At 44.1% G+C, this 22,990-nt stretch overlaps 1 protein-coding gene across 3 annotated transcripts in view; it reads left to right on the top strand.

The window, feature by feature from the left end:
* The window catches only part of DLGAP3 (DLG associated protein 3), a 178,694-nt gene that overhangs the window by 101,492 nt on the left and 54,212 nt on the right, over positions 1-22,990 (top strand). For all 3 annotated transcript variants that reach the window (XM_081200018.1, XM_081200019.1, XM_081200017.1), the window contains exon 2: positions 16,889-16,986. The gene's annotated coding sequence lies outside the window, so the exon portion shown is untranslated. The remainder of the gene's footprint in view (positions 1-16,888; positions 16,987-22,990) is intronic.

Here is a 22,990-nt window from a genome sequence, read left to right as displayed (position 1 = left end):
ATTTGGGTTTGCTCATGCTCACCATAGCTCTGCTCATTCCCAGTGGCCCTCAACAGAGAAATGACTCCATCCACACTCTAGATGACAGAGGTTGTTGTTTCCATTCTGCCAGCCCAGGCAAGTCCCATAGAGGAGTAATGTTGTAAGAGTTACTGAAATGTGCTTTGAGCACCATATGCATATCACATCTGTTCTTCATCTTCCACTATCCTCTCCTTTCTCATTACTAGCTGGCCTGAGCTTACCAAGAGAAGGTCACTCCCCTCTGTGCTTTGCTTGTGGCCCTTGACCAAGGGCGGGGGGACCCCCATAGTCCTGATGCAGATGAGCATCCTTGTCCTGCTTGGCTGCCTCTATGCTGTCCAGCTGCCCAGGTGGTGAGGAATTTGCTTCCCATCAGGTGGCACCAACCCAGGGCAGAAAGTGTGTTGAAATAGCCATCCATATCTGCCTCAACAACCAAATGGGTACTTTGGTTGTCTGCCTGGGCTTTTTGTAAATGGCTCATCTGTGTTCACCCGCAGAGACAGCAAGGAACAGCATACTCTCGACCAAAAACGTTCAGGATTGTCACAGCAACATGGCCTCTACACCCCTCTGTTGCTCCATCTCCAGCTGCCTGTTCAGCTATTAAAGATCAATTCACGTGGGCATCTCACTCTCTTTTGTTCTTCCGTAGGAGGCTCTGCTTCTTTTTCAGAGTTCCTTTTTGTCTCCTTGCTGTTTATTTCTGAGCCAATTTCTCTGTGGGCTTCTGAACTCCCTGCTCTTCCCTTTCTGTTCTGTGTTCCCTTGCTGAGCTTGTACTGTTTGAAGGCTGCTGCTGTTCGGAGATGTTTCTTGGCTGTAAATCGGGGCTGGAGAGATCAGCCCGTTTTTGTTGGGACCAAGATTTTTCCCAGTCACGACGCAGGTCAAGTTCCCTGATTGTGGTTAGTTTTAGTAGAAAGTTTCCTTGGGTCTGCCTTGAAAAGCTGGCTGTGTTGGGAGATGTGTGTTTGTGGGAGCTTTGTGCTGGCTGCAGCCAGGGCCGGATTTAGGTTTGATGAGGCCCTAAACTACTGAAGGTAATGGGGCCCTTTCTATGTCCAGTTGTCCTTTGTCAACAACAAATTGTCACTGTTTTTTGTGTTGAATATATGCTATATGGTAATTTATGGACCTCAGGTATCTAAAGCCATTTGAACATGACAAAATATGCATTTTATCAAAGTAATTGTTGAACTGAAATACAATTAAGAATAAGTATATTAATAGTGAAATATTTGGGGGGGCAAGAGGGTGGGGCCCTAAGCTATAGCTTGTTTAAAGGTAAAGGGACCCCTGACCATTAGGTCCAGTCGTGGCCGACTCTGGGGTTGCAGCGCTCATCTCACTTTATTGGCTGAGGGAGCCGGCATACAGCTTCCGGGTCATGTGGCCATCATGACTAAGCCGCTTCTGGCAAACCAGAGCAGCGCACGGAAACACTGTTTACCTTCCCGCCGGAGCGGTACCTATTTATCTACTTGCACTTTGACATGCTTTCGAACTGCTAGGTGGGCAGGAGCAGGGACCAAGCAACGGGAGCTCACCCCGTCGCAGGGATTCAAACCGCCAACCTTCTGATCGGCAAGCCCTGGGCTCTGTGGTTTAGACCACAGTGCCACCCGCGTCCCTTTATAGCTTGTTTAGCTTATATGTAAACCCAGCACTGGCTGCAGCTTAATAGTAGAGCACATGCTTTGTGTACAAAAGGTCCCTGATTCAATCCTCAGCATCTCTGGATAGGAATGGGAAAGATTTCCTGGAAGAAACCCCAGAGAGCTGCTGCCCTTCAGGGTCGAACAGAGATCATTTCCCCTTAGAATCATAGAAATGAAGGGCAGGGTAGAAAGTTAATAAATAGTCCAACCCCTTCAGTGCAGGGATCACAGCTAAAGAATCCCTGACAGATGGCCGTCCAACCTCTGTTTTAAAAATCCAACAAAGGAGGGTGCACTGCTTTCCGAGGTAGTCCATTCCACGGCTGAACAGCTCTTACCATCAGAAAGTTCTCCCAAATGTTTAGCTGGAATCTCCTTCCTTGTAATTTGAATCCATTGGTTTGGGTCTTACCCTCTAGAACAGCAAAAAACAAGTTTGCTCCATCTTCCACGTGACAGCCCTTCAGGTGTTTGAAGATGGTTATCATACACTTCTCAGCCTACTCTCCTCCAGGAGAAACATACTCAGTTTCCTCATAAGGCTCTTCCTATTTTAATGCTCTTCAGTGTGTTGTTCTAATACTGTGGTTGTTGTTTCACTCTGGTTCTAGTCCACGAGCTGATAAAGTATGTATACAGTAAATCATGTTGGATTGACTGGTGAATGCTGAATATATCTCTATATCAGCGTTACCCTCACCTTGGGGTCAAAGGTGCCGTGATGGGATTAACCATATAATCCACCCTGTCCCGTCTAATAGCTTGTAACCAATGTAGTAACTTGTATGGTTATATATGCTGATGACAGCAAATCGTTCAGGGTTGTTAAAGGGATTGTAAAGAGCTCCCCAAACTGGGTAAACGGGATTTAAACAAATTTAAAGTGATGCATATTAGGACAATGCTCCTCCACGCACACACCTCCTATATTTACACTGATAGGGTTTGATAAGTAAAGAGATTGTGTTGAGCAGCTCGTTGAAAACGTCAATCCACTGTGCAGCAACTGTGAAAAGGGTGGGTTCTGTGTTAGGGATCATTAGTAACGGTGTCAAAAATAAAACTGCTAATATTGTGACGCCTTGATACAAATATATGGCGCAATCTCAGTCAGAATACTGTGTACTGTTTCTGGCTGTCTCACATCAAAAAGAAAAGCGTAGAGCTGGGAAAGGGCATCCAAAATTACTGTGGAACTGGGGCAGCTCCCCTAAAGGGAAAGGCAACACTGGGCTTTTGTTTATTGAAGCCATTGTGTTTCATCCGACTAAGTTTATACTCAATGAATGGACGCAACTTAGTGATGTCCATTCATTTTAATGGGTCTGTGCTGCACATGACTACGAATTGGATATAGCCTATTGCTTCTATTGATGTCCTTTGCTTTTTATTATAATATTTTCAGATGCATTTTTATTACTCTAAGATGTCTTGAATATTTTATACAACATTTTCTTTTCTTTTCTTGTAAATTTTACACAGCTTCGTTTCTTTCCTTGTAAATTTTATGCAGCCTCCTTACCCACACAACTGGTAGGCTGGAAGATCTAGAGATATGGCACCGATGAACTCTTGAAAATAGCAAAGATCTAGTTAATGAGCAAACTATGTCTTACAAATGATAATGTTTTGTTTATTATTGCATTTATATCCCACCTTTCCTCTAAGGAGCTCAAGGTGGTGTACATAGTTCTACCCTCTCTTCCCCCGTTTTATCCTCACAACAACCCTGTGAGGTAAGTTAGGCTGTGAGAAGCAATGACTGGCTGAGTGAGCTTCATGACTGAGCAGGAATTTGAGCCCCCGTCTCCCAGGTCTGAGTCCAACACTCTCACTATCACACAACACTGGAAGTTCAATTTGGACATTTTAAACCAGGGTTGGGGTTTCCCATGCAAATTACTAGTCCTTATGGATATGAAGATGAGCTTGAAAATGTATGGGTGATACTTGAGGGCATGTCACTTTATATATATATATATTTGGGGAGAAAGTGAAGTATCTAATCACCAAGCACGTTCAGGAGGTGTGAGTGAGAGTGAAAAAGAAACAGAAGGTTGTATCCGACTAAATTTTACCCATTGAAATTGATAGGCCTGGCTTTATTTCAGTGAGCCTACTCTGAGTAGGAGTAGGACTACAACCCAGTGGCAGGTATTCCTTAACACTTTACAAGGAATTACTGCACGGTTGCAGCTTATGGCAACTCCTATCTCTCCTGGAATGTTAATGAGCCAAGAAGACAAATGGGTCATTAAGAAATAATGCTGTATTGTAGGATTTCTCGATGCCCCCCTTCTCCCTCCCGCAACACTGCCCGCTCCCCAACCGCTGCCTCAGCAGAAGTAATGATCTTTCTCTTGCTTTCTCAATCAACCCCAGCAGCTGCTGCCAAATTTAATCAGGTGCTTAATTAACTATACCTTTCACATCAAAGCTGCCCTTCCTGGTAGTAGGATATCCAGCATCAGAATAAGCCAATGGCTCAAATCTCATTATTGAAAAGCAAGACACCATCAGATAAATAAGCAGGGAGCAGTGGGGCAGGGGGAGATATGAACTTGGAAACCTGCAATGCAAACAACTAGGCTGAGATTCTTGGCCAGCCTACTCCACCCTGCCTCTTCCTAAGGTGTTTGTTAGTTAGTTAGTTAGTTAGTTAGTTAGTTAGCTAGTTAGTTAGTTAGTTAGTTAGTTAGTTAGTTATGTTAATACCTCACCTTTCCTTAAGGTGACCTACCTACTTCTCCTCTCGCTCATTTTATACTCACAACAACCCTGTGAGATAAGTGAGTGACCGGTCACTTGTTTCTTAAATTGATAGTGTAATTTGTGATTTTTGACCCCTAGATTTATTTTGCTTTTTTCCCCTTTAAAAAATAAATAATGACAAATACTCTGGTCATAATTTCTTCCCTACTTTTCAATTCATCTTTTTCTGGCAGGTGACCAGGAAATTCATAGTCTGTTCAGGCCTGTATAAAATTAGTAAGTTGTATTAGTAGCAGTAGTGATATTTGAAGAATCGTTGTTGTTGTTGTTGTTGTTGTTGTTGTTGTTGTTGTTGTTGTTGTTGTTATACAGGCTGTAGCCTCCCCCATAGCAGTTACCAATAGGAACACAAGAGTCAGACCATTGATCCATGTCTTCTTATCTGGCGATCACTTGTAGCCGAGTAAGATTGTCTTCCATAAACACGGTTTTAAAAGAGAGTCTGTAAGTGACTGTGGAGGCCAATTCTGAATCCACACAGTGGGGACATAGGTTTCCGAGCAGGAGTTGATCAAGGTGAGGGTTTGCCAAGCATGCCTTCCTCTTAGCGTGTTTCTCCCTTTCATCCTGAGTTCGAGCATCTTCAAAACCCATGACACCTTTGGTAAAGGCTGTTCTCCAACTGGAGTGCTCGCAGGCCAGTGTTTCCCAGTTGTTGGTGTTTATACTACATTTTTTTAAGATTTGCCTTGAGTCTTTGAACCTCTTTTGTTGACCACCAGCATTACGCTTACCATTTTTAGAGTAGTTGCTTTGGAAGACAATAATCAGGCATCCGCACAACATGACCAGTCCAATGAAGGTGATGTTGAAGAATCATTGCTTCAATACTGGTGATCTTTGCTTCTTCCAGTACACTGGCATTAGTTTGCCTGTCTTCCCAAGTGATGTGTAAAAATTTTCAGAGACACCATTGATGGAATCTTTCAAGGAGTTGGAGACGCTGTTTATAAGTGGTCCACGTTTCACAAGCTTACAGTAAGGTTGGTAGTACAATAGCTTTGTAAACAAGCATTTGGGTTTCCCTGCAAATGCCCCAGTCCTCAAACACTCTGCGCTTCAATCAGGAGAAAGCTGTTCCTCATTATTGTCTGTACACTGACTGACAGCTGCTCTCCAGGGTTGCAGACAGGAGTCTTTTACAGCCCTACCTGGGAATGCCAGGCTTCTGTATGCAAATGATGGACTCTACCTCTAGAAATGCAGAGGTGGGCTTTTTCACTGGTAGCACCAGCATTATGGAATGCCCTCTCTGCTGAAATGTGAGAAGCCCATCTGTACTGGCATTCTGCTGGCTTTTGAAGATGCACCTGCTTACACACAGACATTCCCTTGACCTGAAACTCCTGTTCTAATTGCTCTGCCACAGCAGAGCAGCAGAAAGGGGAAGTACTAGGAAAGGGAGAGGTTAACAGTGGAAGAAGATGGATCAGTGCAGAGAAAGCCCTTATAGAGCAGGAAATGGCTCAGGACACTCGTAACAACTTTCATAATGGTGGCCACAAGTCAAAACCATTCGATCCCTGCTGTTGTTCCTCTAATAATGTCTATCTCTCTGCACTTCACGCAGCTCTTCTTCACAAGCCCCTTTCTTTATGCACAGGCCATGTCAGTCTTCTGAAGGTAGAGGGAATTGCTGAGGAAAGCGTACTTAATGCTAACGAGGCTGGCAATCGCTTGCTGCTTGCTCTCATTGCAGTTTAATAACCTTGCTGTCTTGGACGCGCTCAATCATTTCAGCAAGGCACATTCATCAATTTGAGGTGGGATGAAGAATGAAGTCGTTTGTCAAGGGCCCAGCTGCAGAAAGCAAAGAGGGGCAGTCAGATGTGATGTAGGACTCCTACCCCCAAAACTCTGCCCGGACTCCTTCTGATTTGTACAGCCGTTGGCATGATGCAGCCAAAGACAAAAACTTTTCAAACTCATTTTTATTTCAATAAAACCCATCAAACATGGACTCCAAAGTTGACTCACCTGTTTCAAACAAGGTAGATTGTGACCCATTTGGATCATGGACTCACTTCAGAATTTTACAGAACTCTTTACAATGTAGCCCCAGGGTTGCAGGGCTGCCTCTGTGTCCCTGTAAAAGATTGTTTTGCCTCTAAACTATTTTAAGCAGGTGATCCAGCCATCCAAGTCTCCTTATTACCACGCAATTTGAATGTGATATAGCAATTCTACTCTGTCACTCTCAGGGGAGATTTATTGGGGGGGAATACAGCTTGTATTCAAATAATGTGGTAGCAAGGAGTCCCGAGCAATAGTTATTTCAGGCTGTGAGTGGCTGGATTACCAGAGGCAGCACTGCAACCCTTGGACACCTTGTTACTTTGTGTTTCTGCAAAAGCAAAAGAGGAGGTCTATCTACGCTATGAACTTACTTTCAGCTATGACTTCCTCCAATAACTCCTGGGGGTTCTCATTTACTGAGGAGCCTTTGTTCCCTAGAGTTCCCTAGCGGCCACTCTTGTCACCAAAATACAGTTCCCAGGGTTCCTAGTGAGAGGACATGACTCCTAAACAAGTTTAAGCCTGTAGGGAAGGAATGTCTAAAGGGTCTTAGCAACAACGACAAAGATCAGGCCTAGCCTAGCCTATGGCTGTGCGGTCTTCTAACTCATTAAGTTCTAGCTAAGGGAGATTCTGTTTTTAGGGCTCTGGTAGTGGAAAATGAAGTGGCTGATAGCACCATGCAGGGGGGAGAAACCAATACTGAGCCTGTCATATGTTCATTCAGAGCAGCAAAGACACATGCTGAGAATTGGGGACTGCAAGGTGTTGCATCCCTGAGAATGTACCATGTTCCTGACATAGTTTGTGTAACCCCAAAATTATCTATGAATCCAACCCACCTAACTGGTTGACAACTTAAATAAAATCCTTACCAATCTTCTATTTCTCTCCCTTTCAGCAAACAATTTACATTAGAGCAAAAAATTGTCTCTTTTTTGGTGGAGGGGAGATCAGTAGGGCTCACCTATTCTGAAGGTCTGTGTTACATAAGGCTACAGAGAAACGGAGGGATCCACTCTTTTATTATCAGGGAATCTTGAGAGTATAGTTGTTCTACAAGGCTCACGGGGAAGAAGTTTCAATTGCTAAGATTTCAGCACCTAGGATAGCTCCCTAGTGCACCCTGTTCTCTCATTCCTTGGAGCTTCTTAAGTTCTAGTCTGTTGCCTCAGCACTAAACTCAATGATCAAGGAATGCTACAAAGTGGGGTGTATAACTTTACATTGCTATAATGCATTACACAGTACCCACAGAGTACACAGTACCCACCCACAGAGTGGTGTGTGTGTGTGTGTGTGAGAGAGAGAGAGAGAGAGAGAGAGAGAGAGAGAGAGAGAGAGAGAGAGAATGCTGCCACTCACGTTTTGCTCAGCCCCCACCCACCACTGGTTTCAGCCCCACCAACGATCTACATGTGCCCCCCCCATACATTACCTCCAAGGAAATACCGCGCTGAGGGGGGGGAGGGAGGTTTCCTGCTCCTGATTTATAGGGAGCCCATCCCTACCACTCCACCTTTCTTAATTAGAGGGAAATGTTCTGCTAATTAAAAATGAAACGGTTCCTCAGGACTTCCTACTTAATGTACAGTGTTGCCTACAATGAAACATCTTTTCTGGGCAGTTGGAATCCATTGCTTCTTACATAATCGGGGGGGGGGGCAGTATTAATGTAAGTGTCTTCACTTAGAGTTCACAGTTGTATGATTTTCAGCAGCCACGAAGCAGGCAGAGGAAGTGACTGAAGAAATTCACATGACCTCCAAATGGTACCACATTTGCAACCATCTTTTGTCATGCTTTAAAACAGGCATAGGCAAACTCAGACCTCCAGATGTTTTGGGACTACAACTCCCATCATCCCTAGCTAACAGGACCAGTGGTCAGGGATGATGGGAGTGTAGTCCCAAAACATCTGGAGGGCCGAGTTTGCCTATGCCTGCTTTAAAGAGTCGGGGGATGGGTTACCTTTCTCTCTGTGTGTGTCTAACTTTTTTCTTGAGGGAGGGAGGGAAAGAAGCGACAAATAATCATCTCCAAGGCTCTTGCAAAGGGTAGGATGCCCTCCCAATGGTGTGAACTGTTGTGAACTATCAGCCCCAACCAGAGTAGCCCATTGTCAGGGATGATGGGAGGTGTAGTCCAACAACAGCTGGAGGGCACTACTTGGCTCCCCCTGTGCTGTGTCATTCTCCACAAATCAATGAGAAAAGTAATTGCATCATCAAAGCTCAGAAGAAGACAGGAGGTGGCTCCTTCAGACCAGATTGCATGAGTGCCCTCCAGATGTTTTAGACTCCATGAGACGCACTGAGTTTTACTCAGAGCAGACCCATTGAAATTTATGTGCCTAATTTAGTCATTAAAGTCACAGATTTCAGTGGGTCTATTCTGTGTAGGTCTGGCATTGGAAACAACCCCAAACTTTCATCTGCCCCAGCCAAAATGGTTAATGGCCAGCGATGATTGTAGTTGTTGTCCAAAACAATTTGTAGGGCACCATGTTGGGGAAAGCTGCTCTACGCCATTGTCTCCTATCTGCTGGGGCGAGGGGGGTTGTCTCTTCAAGCATCTCTGCTCAACCTACCTTTGGTGCAACTGCGAGTTGTCCTTCAGGACTTATCAAACTTTAATTTTGATTTCTATTTATAGTTGCTTCACCCACCTCTTCTGAACAAGTTGGTATGAGGTTTATCTGTTTAGCCAGTTCAGTGAGCAATAATTAGTCCTTGCTTCCAAGCTAGTAACATGTCCAACAGATGATGGGATTGTGCATAGAGATGTAAGTGGGAAAGCAGGCTGTAGCTGAGTGGGTGAGTGGAGTTCCAGACCCAATTTGCCTTCCCAGTTAGTTGTGCCCCCATCTTCCTTTCCCCATGCATTCTCTCCCTCTCCAGTCCTGGAGACTTTTGCCTCCACCTGCAGTCAAGCTTTCCTCCTCTCTGCTGTCTTATACAGCTGCAGATCCTCCCTGTACCTGGTTAAGTTCAAGGTGCTGGCACAGAGCCCTGTACATCTCATCCCTTTTGTACCCAACTGATCACTGCACTTTGCAGCATAGGGCCTCCTGCAGATACCACCTCATCAGGAGATCCATTCTGTGCAATGCAAGAATCAGACCTTTAATGTTGCAGAACTTTGGATCTCCCTGCTGTTATATTTAAGGCAGGCGCGGAGTCTGCTGTCTTTTCAGCACCACTTGAAGACTTTCCTTTTGATAAGTGGAGATTCATATCCCGGTCAATATCTGTATTGGATTTGCACTGTGTGTGTGCGTGCGCGCGAGTGTAATTTTTGCTGTTTTAATGTATGCAATTTTTGCATATGTTTTTATTGTGTTGTGAAAACACTTGAAGATGCTTCATAGGAAATTATTCATAAATGGAATAATTATTTCTTGCCTATTTTTTCCTTGCACCAAAAGGGATTGAGTCTATCCATTTCACCATGATGCCACTTTGGGTCTCCAGAAACCATTGTGCTGTGTCAAGGAAATTACAGAAATTCCTCTCTCTCTTTTTCTCTCTCTATGGGCATCTTTCTAGTTTTATTGCTTGCTTAAGAGCTTTAGCAGCTTGTGACTACTAGCTACTGGAATGTGTGACACACCCCAGCTATGCCCATGCCTAAGTGGGGGCTGAATGAGAGTGTTAGGTGCCTTTAAATGCAACCTGGGAACAAGAGAGAAGTCTGCATTTCTGCAGCTAGATGGCAAGAAGCAGTACTTCCAGCAAGGAAAATGAAGGTCTGGGGGGATGAAAATACTGTAGGATCCTGGAACATTCTAGATCCACAGGCCTCCTTCCTTTGCTACCCTAACATTGATGAAAATGCTGTTAGGCAGTGAGCACATAGAGACTCATGAATGCTGAAGGGGAATTAACAGAGCAGGTCACTTGGGCCCTGACTGCTTCAGCGCCAGAAGCACAGCATCTTGGGTCTACTGGTCCTTTTACAACGATGTCCACCAGGCACTGGCTCTGAGCCATTGAGTGTGTGTGTGTGTGTGTGTGTGTGTGTGTGTGTGTGTGTGTGTGTGTGTGTGTGTGATGTGGCTAATGTGAGGCCTAGCAAAATATCTGCCTGGCAAAAGATTGGGTGGTGGGGGTGGGAGCTGAATAGTGTGGCGTGGAAAAGAGGGAAGAAAACTCAGGAGCCAGCCTGAGCCGTTATGTAGGTCACTGTAGCAAGCAGCGAGATAACAATATGTGTGTTTTAAAGCCTTCGCGGGGTAGCACTAAGCAAATTTCCATCCCGCTTTATCCTGCTGTCAGCAGGCTTAGAGTGAAAGATTTTACATTCAGCTCCTCGGGAGAACGTCTTCCCAACAGGATGCAGAGCAGCCGAGGGCAAAGCCAGCCAAACTCGTCATCACACTTTCCTCCCCTTTTACTCTGCTTTGAGTAAACCCACCAGGATTGTGGCAAACGTACAGCTGTCCCTCAGCTTTGGGGGCCCTCCAGACATCCTTTTCATGGCACAATCATGAAGGTCTGTGCTCATGACAGTACTGAGGCAGTTATATGCATTCCAGTTTTCAATACCTTCTATGCCTTCAAAGGTTTGGGGGTGAACCTATGGCTTTGTTTCCAGTCCATGCATGACGTGCAACTTCCTGCTGAAATCCTGAAACTTTTTATACGGAAAAATGGGTCTTCTATGTTACACAAGAAAATGGTCTTTTACATTTGTACAGTAGGATCTCTTATCCTCCATCCAGACAAGCAAGAAGTATTGCCAGAATTCAAGGACACATTCCAGCCAGTCAAAAACACTAAAGGAACAGCAAAGCAGGGACCATGAGGAGTGTGGCTTGAGGAGAGGTAGTGTAACCAGGGAAGGGATGCATCCTGGGGAGAGTCCTGACAGCAAGATGAAGAGGCCTAAGTATGTGTCAGCCCCAGCAACAGCAACCACCACCAGCATGGCCAATGGTCAGGGATTATGGAACTTGTCACTCAAAACATTTGGGGGGCACCAGGTTGGGGAAGGTTGATCCAGGTTCTCAAGCAGAAATCTTTTCTCCTTAACTCAGGCATGGGGGACCTTGGGCCATCCTGATGTTGCTGAACTCAAAATCCCATTCACCCCAGTAAACACTGATTTCTGGTTTCAGTGGAGATGCTGAGGATTTAATCTGAGACCTTATTCATTCGGAGCATGAGCTCTATCCATGGAGTCATGGTCCACCCAGGCCAGGCTTGGCTGCTTCTGAATAGCAGCAGTTATCTGAGGTCTCACAAAGATCTTTCTGTTTGAAATCCTTCTATCTGGAAATGCAATGAGGGACTTTTGGATAGCAAAGCATGTACTCTGCTCCTGACTAGTGGACTCTCCCCAGCATATGAAACTTAGAGCAATAGAATGCCCTGTCTCAACCTAAGCCACCTGTACAGGGTTGTTGTGGGGATAAAGCAGGATGGAAAGCCTGTACGCTGTCTAGCCTCCTTAAAGGAAAGGTAGAAAAGAAATGTGATAGCAAATGAATAAATAAAATTATGGAACAGGTGACTGATAAGAGGCTGCTGTTTGTAGCAGAATTAGTCCTGTGCTGGGTTAGCTACAGCAAAACACAGTGCTCTTGCTACTGTAACACTGCAGAGAGTCTCTTTTGAAAATAACATATCTAGTATTTATTTAACAAGCTGATGCATTCATAACAAATTACATCCTCACCTTCCTTGTGTGTGAGCCACCAGAGAGAGAGAGAGCGAATCTGATCCTCTTTCAGCTAATTCTCATTTTAAGCAAATAATTACTTGCTACAAAATTATGTACTGAATTAGCTGATTCCACGCCAAGCCCATTCTTCTTATTTTCTTTTTATACAGAATATGTTTTTGTACTTAGCCTGGCATAATAAAACAACACCATAATTAGTAATGTAATAAAGTGAATTATTCCATTATTCTTTTTTTCACATAACAGCATGTTTTAAGAAAAGAAGTGTGGGGTGAACGTTGCATTCTTCCTCATTTCTGCTTCAGTAGTGAAAAATTATATTAGATTGGATGCTATTTTTTTTCTTGCAAAGCAGAATTGGGTTGCAAATCTGCCACTCCCCCTGCAAAAACAAAACAAAACTTTTTTTCAAAAAAAAGAAAGGAAAGCCAGTGCCCAGTGTTTAGTTGGTTAGGGGTATCTATGTCTGTTGCAGTAGAAGCGACAAAGAATCCAATGGCAGGGAGATTAGTGTGGTGCAAGCACTCTGGCGGAGCCTTTCCTGCTGGAGTGTTTGCACCATGCAAACCTCCCCATCTCCTCACCTCTCTCCCTCTCTGTAAGTCACAGCAACCCAGCTCCCTGGAAGCTAGCACAGCAGCTCCATCCTGGTCAGAGAGGCATTACTCTTCATTTGGGTTCATTGGGCTCTTTCCCCTTCCTTTTCCCTGCCCCTAATTTTTTTGTACTTCTGCAAACTCCCTCTTGGGTGGCACCATCTTGCTTAGAACAGGGGAAAGAAGAAGAGCACTCTGGCCCCATCCGTTGGGCAGAAGAACAAGAGTCACCAATTGCTACTCAAGCACATAAATCAGGAAAGGAAGATCATCTTGGCCTGAACTGGATAAAAATGCCCATTATAGCTTACCATTTTGTTCTGGCCTTTAAAGACTGATTTCCCTCCTCTTTCCTTTCCTTCCACTCCACTTCCCTTGAGTGTCTTGCCTTTTTAGTTGGTAAGCCTGATAGCAGGACCCATCTGTCTCTTTTGATTGATATGAGCCACTTTGAGAGATAGTAGTGATTTGAAAAGCAGAATAAATACAGTATGCAGTAAGATAAATAAATAATGATTCACACTGGGGAATGAGTTTGCCATCTGGATATAGAATTTGTTAAGCGTGTAGTTCCTATTCTTATAGCACAGTACCATAGGAGCCAACTCCTAGGGGCCAAGATGCCGTTGGCCCCCCAATAAAATATTTGAGGGACCAAGGGCCCCCAAAGTTGATGGGCATTGTCATTCAAATGGTGTGCATGTGCCACATCACGTGATTGATTGTGCAGAGCAGGGCTTACCTGGGCTCTCCAAATATTTTATTCAAGTTGGCTCCCTTACACAGTACTATGCATATCTACTCATGGAGTTCAAGGTGATTTAATCCCAGGTAAGGGTGTACAAGGTTGTAACCCTAATTGACTATAATACAGGGGACCTTTTTTGCTTCCCCATCTGAAATTTGGCAGATCCAATCTCAGGAGGGATAGGAGAATGCCTGAAATTTCATGTCAGACAGGTGGAAAACAAAAGTTGCAGGCAGCAGAAGAACTCTTGGGTCCCCCACTGAACAGTGAATGAAATGAAGTGTGCCTGATTTTAACAAATGTATAATTTAACAAAGGAAATTTTAATCTACAAAATGAATAGAATATGGAAATTGGGATGGAATTTGCATACTCACAAGGAAAACTGTTCTCTAACTGTACTATTTATGAATGTAGGTCATTTGAATGCTTGACTGTGCCTTTACATGAAAAACTAGCATAGAATTGTAGAATTGGAAGGGACCCCAGGGGTCATCTAGTCTAATCCCCTGTGATGCAGGAACCACAGCTAAAGAATCCCTAACAAATGGCCATCCAACCTCTGATTTAAAACTTCTGATAAAGGACTGTCCACTTCCGAAGTAGTTTGTTCCACGGTTGAATAGCTCTTACAATCAGAAAACCCTTCCTAGTGTTTAGCTGGAATCTCATTTCTTGTCATTTGAATCCATTGATTTGGATTCTACCCTGTGGAGAAGCAGAAAACAAGCTTGCTCCATCTTCTATGTGACGGCCCCTAAAACTATTTGAAGATGGCCATCATATCTCCTCTCAGTCTCCTCTTTTCCAGGCTAAACATCCACAGCTCCCTCAAACCGTTCCTCCTAAGGCTTGGTTTCCAGACCTGCGGTCATTTTGGTTGCCTTTCTCTGCACACGTTCCAGCTTGTCAACATCCTTCTTAAACTATGGTACTCAGAACTGGGCACATGGCTCCAGATGGGCATATTAGACAGCAGCTAAGCTAGCACTGTTTTTCCTGACATGCTACTTTGGTAGGTACGTGGATCAGTTTAGGAGGAGAGGTGTATTAATCATGCAGTTGCAGAGTGAGCCAGGTCTGGGAGGCTTTTAATATGCAACTTGCTGTTTGTCTCACTAGCAGTTGGCCGGGTGTGGATGCAGCTTACCAAGAAGAGGGAGAGGGGAGAGGCAGTGGCGTGGATGGCATGATGCAACAAACCCAGTGAGAGTGCCGACTGACTCTGCTAGTGAGTTTGCACTCTCTTGACCATGCTGCCACTTCTCCCCTCTCTCAATTAGCCACAGCAATGCCAGTGACAGAGGGTCAGTGTAAGGGCCCCAGCCCTGTTGACCAGGGGTCAGCAAACTTTTTCAGCAGGGGGCCGGTCCATTGTCCCTCAGACCTTGTGGGGGGCCGGACTATATTTTGAAGAAGAAAAATGAACGAATTCCTATGCCCCACGATACAGTGGTACCTCGGGTTACATACGCTTCAGCTTACATACGCTTCAGGTTACAGACTCAGCTAACCCAGAAATATTACTTCGGGTTAAGAACTTTGCTTCAGGATGAGAACAGAAATCACGCAGTGGCGGCAGCAGCAGGAGACCCCATTAGCTAAAGTGGTGCTTCAGGTTAAGAACAGTTTCAGGTTAAGAACGAATCCAGAACGAATTAAGTTCTTAACCCGAGGTACCACTGTAACCCAGAGATGCATTTTAAATAAAAGCACACATTCTACTCATGTGAAAACACCAGGCAGGCCCCACAAGTAACCAGAGATGCATTTTAAATAAAAGGACACATTCTACTCATGTAGAAACACACTGATTCCGGGACCGTCCGTGGCCTGGATTTAGAAGGCGATCCGGCCCCCAGGCCTTAGTTTGCCTACCCATGCTGTTGACCTCTACTAGCCAGCGTGGTGACCTCCAAACACTCCTTGGTGTGAGGAGGTGAGGATGTTGCAATCTCATCCTTCAGTTTCTTTGTAAGCTATTGGCAGGAGCAAAATCAGCCTCTACATGATCAACGTAGGATGCAAGAGCATTGCAGAGTTTTAGGAAACATCTCTGATTTACACACTCACACACTGAATAGAGTGTAAAGTTCACTTTTTAAAAAGACATCTCCTTCCCATTTTTATTTCCAAGCCTGAAATGCAGCAGAGGCTTTTCACAAACAAGCAAAAGAGCAGGAGCAATTTCCCATGTTTTCAGCTGGCTGGCTTGGGGCAGAGGGTCCTGGAGATTGTGAGGCTTTGCTCATTTCCAGAAGCATTTGAAAATCTACCTCCTGCTGCTCTTCAACTCATTTCCCTCTTAATTGCGACAAATAACTTCCTGTTACAAGGAACAACAAGGGCAAGAGTGGAGCATTCCAATAAATCTAAATTCTGTTTATACTTCAGAACGGTGTTTGATGCAAGGAGGCTGCAGCATTTTAAAAAAAACAGCAACTCCAGCTGCGAGACTTTCCCTCTTTTTTGGGGGGGGGGGATATGCAGGCCAGTGCCTCAGTTGCTGTGAACCAGGGGAGGCGCCACTGAAATCAACCAACCACTTCTGTGTATGCTTTGTGCCACGGGGTGAGGGGTAGATGGTAACTGGCAAGATGGTCAGAAGATCATGCTCAAGTCATCAGCAAGTGAGGAGAGATCCAGTTTGGTGTAGTGGTTCGGATGACAAACTTGGACCCAGGTTCACATCTCTCCTTGACCACAAAACCTGCTGGATGACCTTGAGTCACACCCTCACTCCTTTCAGTCTAACCTACCTAATAGGGCTTTTGTGAAGGCAGACTGGGATGCAGGGCCCTGTGTGACAGCCTTGGCGCCAGATCAGGCCCCTCCAAGCAACTTTTTATGGCTCCGCCACCCAGCTCAGTGCATACACGCCAAGGACACCCTGTTTTTGTTTTTCATTTCTTTCACTTTCTTTGTCCGCTGAAAATTTTCAATAAAATTTAAATACGCAAATCAATAAAAAGAGATTCCTGCACAGCAGGTGGTTAGACTATATGTGTATTTATTTTTCTATTTCTTTATGGGAATATTTACAAACCATCAGCTCCTAAAATATGTCAAGGTGGTGTACATCGTATAGCTCTATAAAAAGACTTCTGCATTCTAAAATTATGTCGCAGAAATATAGTGCCACATGGGGCTTGAATCTTTTCTGTGTATTATACATATATGTATTTTTTGTATACAATTAGTTGGGGGAGGTTAAAAAAAACTTTACCACGGACAAACAGCTTGGACATAAGTGGACACCCAGTTCAAGAGATGGCCCGATCCTCAGTCCACAGACCATGGATAAATCCACTTAAAATGGCTTCCACCTCATCGCTACTTGCCTCTTTTCCCCAGAAGTCTCACCAATTGCCTTTTTTCATTTCCAGAACTGCTTCCTTATCGCTGGGGAGGAAAAGGATCTTCCTGGTTAAGGATATCGGGTCTCCTGGGGATATGAAAGGAACTGATCTTTAGGAACTAGCTGGTGAGTTATAAACCCTTTCTTTCTTTCTTTCTTTCTTTCTTTCTTTCTTTCCTTCCTTCCTTCCCTCCTTCCTTCCTTCCTTCCTCTGACGATGACAGTGGTGCGCTAATTCAGGGGTGGACAACCTGTTTCTGCCCAAGGACCACATTCCATTCTGGACAACCTGCTAGGAGCCACAGACAAAAGGGGGCAGAGCTAGAGGCAAAAGTGGGAAGAGCAACAAAATGTAAATTTTACCCACATACACTGGGCTAGTTTCTACAGTCTCACATCCAGTCAGGCAAGCAAGAAGCATTGAGAGCTGAGGGACACATTCCAGCCAGACAAGGAACACTCAAGGAAGGATGCAAAGCAGGGCAGGTGAGGACTGTGGCTCAGGAAGGTGTATGGCCTGGTGAAAGCCTCAGGGGCCAGACAGAGAGGCCTGGAGCCTGATCCTGAGATTTTCTATCCCTGTTTTGTGTTTCCCAGTTGACCTTAATCATGGGACATCCAAATCCCACTGAGCTGTCCTGGAGATACTGAGCAACAAATGTCATCTCACAAAGGGTCAAGTCCAGAGGCTGATAATGCTGGGTCAAAATGTTAAAGTACCCAGATCTTCTGTAAGAGGACTGGAGCTTCAAGGGAGCAACTAATACCTGCTGCAAGAAAATATTGCGGTGTATATTTATTTCCAGGCAGAAGTACTCCTGTTCAGGATTCTTGCCAGTCAGCCTTGCCCTCCTCTAGGTTAACATAAGCAATGGTAACCAACCTGATGTCTTCCAGAGGTTGCACTATCAACATTTGCAGTTCTCAGGAACGATGGGAGCTGTAGTCCAACATCTGAAGACCACTAATGAATAGGTTAATAGGTTATTGTATTTTAGTGTTCTGTTGGAAGCCACCCAGAGTGGCTGGGGAAACCCAGCCAGATGGGCGTGGTATAAATAAATAAATAAATAATTGTTGTTGTTGTTCTTATTATTATTACTTTATAAAAAATAAAAAAAAATCCATACTTCAGCAAACTTCAGGGTACCTCTAAGGATGTCAATATTTCCCTGTTATTTCTATTAAAGGGAGAAATGTTTTGGCAGACCTTGCAGGAGGGTGGACAAGACTGGGAAGGAAGATTACAAGAGTGGTGAGAGGAGCAGATAAAGCAGGGACAAGTGGGTGGATAGAGAGCCAGAATCAGGATGTTGCTCAAAGAAAGACCCAATGCTCACCTGGAACTATTCTGACGCAGGAGTGGGGCTGTGGGCCAACAATTACAGGAGGCCAGGACAGCATTCAGAGCTAGGTTCAAAATAGTGGCTGGAGTGGGAGATAAAGCCACATGTAAAATGATGGCTTAGGGTGAAATTATTGCCTGCAGAACCCATCAGCTGTACACTGGAATGACCTGCATATATCAGTTCCAGCAAGCATTTTTTATTTTATAGTTTATTTAAACTGATTTTATCTCTGCTGTATCTTTATTAATCTTATTTATTTATTTAAAAAAATGGTTTACTGCCTGCTCATTTAAGTTACTATATTGTAATATATAAGAGCACAATAAAATCCCAAACACCATAAAAACAATGCAAGATAATCATTTGAATGACTGGCTAATCAAGAAAGTGGAACTGGCATTGGCCTATCAGCATGAAAGGGCCTCTGAGAGATGTCTGAAGGTTAGCTAGCTGAATCTCTGCCAGGAGAGTATTCCACAGGTGACATTTAATGCCCGATTTCTCACTGAAGCCAGTCCGGCCTCTGCAACACAGAGAACGATAAACAGTGCTCCTTCGGATGATCTCAGTGATCAGGCTGGGGGTGGGGAAGGGCCCAGGAGATCCTTGAGGTATCCTGGGCCCAAGTTGTCCATGTCTTTGTATATCAACACAACAGCCTTGAATCTGGCTCCGTAGGAGATGAGCAGTCATGAGCAGATGTTTTAGCATGATGTCAGCCATCTTCTCCCATTAGCAGTCTGGCGGCTGCATTCTGCGCTAGTTGGAGCTTCCATCCCAGGCCCACGGGAAGCCACACAGAGAGCACATTGCAGTAGTCCAATCTTGAGATTACCAATGCACAGAATACAGTGGCCAGTTTATTCCATTGCAGGATAATGAGCACCACTTAGAGACTACCATTTTCAGACTACGATGTTAAGCCGGTATATAGATGGTTGAAATCTGTGTATGTGTATTACCATAATTCAGGGAGGCTTCTGGCAGTATAATTTTAGAAGAGAGGAGAGAGCTATTTTGCTGTTATTACCATAACATCAAAAAAAATGGCGACATAGTTGAAAAATTGGCATCCTCCTGGTGCAAACTAGAGGAAATTTCCTAACCATTGAAAGTGGGCAAGAGGAGACCAGCTTTTTTTCTTAGACATTTCAGGTCAAGACTTACCAAAAGAGAAGAAGAAACTTTTTTATGTATGCTACAACTGCAGCTAGGATACTGCTAGCCCAAAGATGGAAAAGCGACGAAATGCAAACTAAAGAAGAATGGCAAGAAAAATTGATGGAATATGCTGAAATGGCGAAGCTAACAGAAAGACAGTAGAGACTTTAAAAAAGATTGGGAACCATTTATGTTGTATCTGCAGAAACAATGTAAAGAAATGGACTCACTAGCAGGGTTTGAGTAAACACAATTAACAAAATAAAGATAGAAATTACAATAGGATGTTAAAATGATAAGAGCATAACAATATTTAATATAAAGGAATTGAACATTAAGATACAATAAAGCAAGCAGGAGAAGTTAATATGTAAAAAACTGGAAGAGGAAGTTGAGGGAAGTCGGGAAGGGAGGGGGAAATTGGGGGGTTGTATTTCTTTTTTGTTATTTAATATGTTGTTACTATGATAAACATGTAAAACTCAATAAAAATTATTATAAAAATAGAAAGAAAGAAAGAAAGAAAGAAAGCGGGCAACAGGAGCCCAACTGAAAGTGAAAGTGAAATGTTCAGATTTAGCTCATGGTTAAGTTTTTGGGAGACAGGCAAGGCAGGATCTTTTTGCATTTTGTCACCTCATTATTTTGGAAGGGGTGACCTGCAGCTGACTGAAGCTCAAGGATGAGCAATGCTGAAGAAGGCAACTGCAATTGGTGTTTCATTTTGAAAGGCATCTACAGATCTGTTCTTCTGTGAGATGCTTTTAGTAAGGCTTTATTATCCTAATTTCTACGGAGAATGGTTTATTGGATTTAAATATGGGATTTTAATGAGGTTGTAACATTGTGATTATTTTGATTCTATGGCTTCTCGATTGAGTGGCTGTATTTTATTGTTGCAAATCTCCTTAGGCGTCTTTTTTTAATAAGTAGGAAAATCTACGACGTAGAATCATAGAACTGTAGAGCTGGAAAGGTCCCTGGGGGTCATCTAGTCCAACCCGCTGCTATGCAGTAACCTCAACTAAGGCTTCTATGACAGATAGCCATAGTAGATAGCTCGATGACAGTTTCAGCCCTGTGTGTGGTAGCAGCAAAATGCACTTTCTTTTAACTGGCTAATTGATCAATTAACTGATTAAACTGCAATATATGCAAGCAATGAAAACATCTACCTTTCGATGATGCTGAAGGGTATGAGAGATAGCTCAATTTTGTCTTGATCCCCAACTCAGGCTCCTTGCACTGCCCTGAGGAAAATACAGGGAGACAGGAAATACAACAGGTAGACTCTCTCCCTGGACCTTTCCCTTGTAAGAGCTCCCTCACTTCCTCAGACTCAGAGGTCAAGCCCCCAGGGTAGAAATCAGTGCCAGCAGAATTAGACAAGCGCCCTTTAAGTCAGCACAGTCAGCCCCTCAAGGACACGGGGCCAACTGCAGTAGAGGCCTTTTCAGCCAATATGAAGCCTTGACACCATCAGCTCTTGGCTGAGACAACATCTTCCATATCCCAGTTAGCTGTGTCCACTGAGAGCTCATTAGGGCCTGCCCTTTCCTGATGACACCTGCTTTGATGAGGCCCTCTTTATTGATTCCACTTCCTCTAGAAGCTGAGCCTCGAGCCTCAATAGGTCAGGGAAACTTACAGCTACAATCTTTAGAGCCTCCATTGGAATTTCAGGATGTGGTACTTTTGGGGGGAACATCCAAAAGTTCTGCCAAGGCTGACCGTTACTGGAGCCATGGGCTCTGTGTGCAAAAGATCCCTGATTCAGCCCCCAGAAGGTCCGGTTAAAGGGCTTCAGGCAGCAGAACCGGTACTGACCTGGGTGTATACTGGAAAGACCTGAAGATCATGGAGCCTCTGAGCATGTGCAAAGTGATCATCAGACATCATGTGCTTTGAGTCTAAGGAGGCGGCGTGGGTGGGTTGAGGAGTGGGTGGGTGTTTCAACCCTTCTTTTGCTCTGCAGATTAAGATCTTGCCCTAAAGCTGGCTGCATCTCTGGCTGGCTCCCAGCCCCTCCCTACATCCCAAGGTGGATGCATCCCCTCAGGTGCCTTCCAATTGCTAACACAGCGGGTGCTGTTAGGCAGAGCTTTCTAGCCATGGGGTGCCTGACAATGAGCAGAATGTTCCTCCTGCTAAGCACCATAAGGTCTACAGCACCCGTGGGAAATTAATGCTTGTCGGCAATTGGTGGAGGGCCCATCTATCAACCCACCCACCCCAAAGCCCCACAGCCATTGGTTACAAGCTCCCCTGCTCCCCCACCAAGTTGGATTTGGCACTACCCACCCATAATGCCCCAAACCCAAAGTGGGTGCTTAGCTTGGCAGCGGGGGGGGGCCTGGTTTCTCCCTGTATAAGCAGATATAAAAGCACGGCGTGGGGGGAGTTATTTGTAATGACAATTATCCTCGACCATGTTATCCTGGGCCCTCCATTATGTGGGCGTCAGGTTCCCAGTGGTGGTAATTATGCCTGCCTTCGACAGCACAATATTAAGACTTGATGATCTTGCTGTTGGTCTGTGCATTTAACAAGTTCCATTTGGCTGAGAAACTCCAGCTCCTCTTTCTTATAAATCCTCTTGCCTGGAACCATTAACTGACTTGACTCCCTGCTTTTTCCCTCCCTACTCTGGATTCAGAATTACTTTTTTTTTTCCTGGACTTCTCCAACAGCGTCCCACTTGGGGATCTGTTATACTAAGCTTTATTATCTTGAAATACGAGTAGCCTCAGGGCTCGGGTCCATACCGAGACACAAACGGAAGGAATTGTCTCATATTGCATTGTATCTTCCTCGGAAGCAGCTGTTCCTGTTGTTGCTACTTGGCTAGGCAGAGCATGGAACCAATCCAGGCTAGCTATTGCTGCCTATATTTCCCTGGTGCCTAAGTAGCTATGCTGTGAGACGTGCCACAAGACAAGAAGTGCATTGTGAATTAGATTGTCTTCTTGGTTTTGAATGAACTAACATTTGAAGTGTCAGAGGCAAGGTTGTGAGTCACACAGAACTGTTCTTCAGGCTGACATGTTCAAAGGAAGAAATGAAGAAACAGCATCATTAAAATGATATTTTTATTTGTCTGATGCTTTTCAGGGCAAGAGATCAGATCATTAGGGTGTGTCATTTTAGGGGGTGAAACATATTTTTTGGCAAATTTCTTCAGAGACTGTTCTTAAAAATATGTTTTGGGGTATGAGGGATTCAAATCTGCCATTATTTTTGTGACTGGGCAACATTTAGCTTGGTAAATATATGTTTGATTAAGCAGCAAATAAACTGCTCCCGGAAAACCAAATAATTTAAATTCTGCCTTCTGAAAGTGTCAGGTAATATAAAATATGTATAATATGTAAATAAAAATAACATTAATTTCTTTTTAATGATTTCTATGCAATTTTACACACATTTTAATTACCAGGCAAAATTAAATTATAGTAATTTTACCATCTTTTGAATTCCCAAGCCATGTTACAACTTTTTAGCACCTCTCATTTTTGGAATTTGAAACTGAAAAATTCAACATGCCCTATTCTTGCTGAAAACTCATTTCTTCATGGCTCACTAGTATTATGGCTAATATTTCAGTTTAGTGCCTTGAATGT

Source organism: Podarcis bocagei (assembly GCF_964188305.1).
Source record: "Podarcis bocagei genome assembly, chromosome: 7".
NCBI lineage: Eukaryota > Metazoa > Chordata > Lepidosauria > Squamata > Lacertidae > Podarcis > Podarcis bocagei.
Note: the sequence above shows the minus strand (reverse complement) of the source record. Positions and strands in the feature narration are given on the sequence as shown.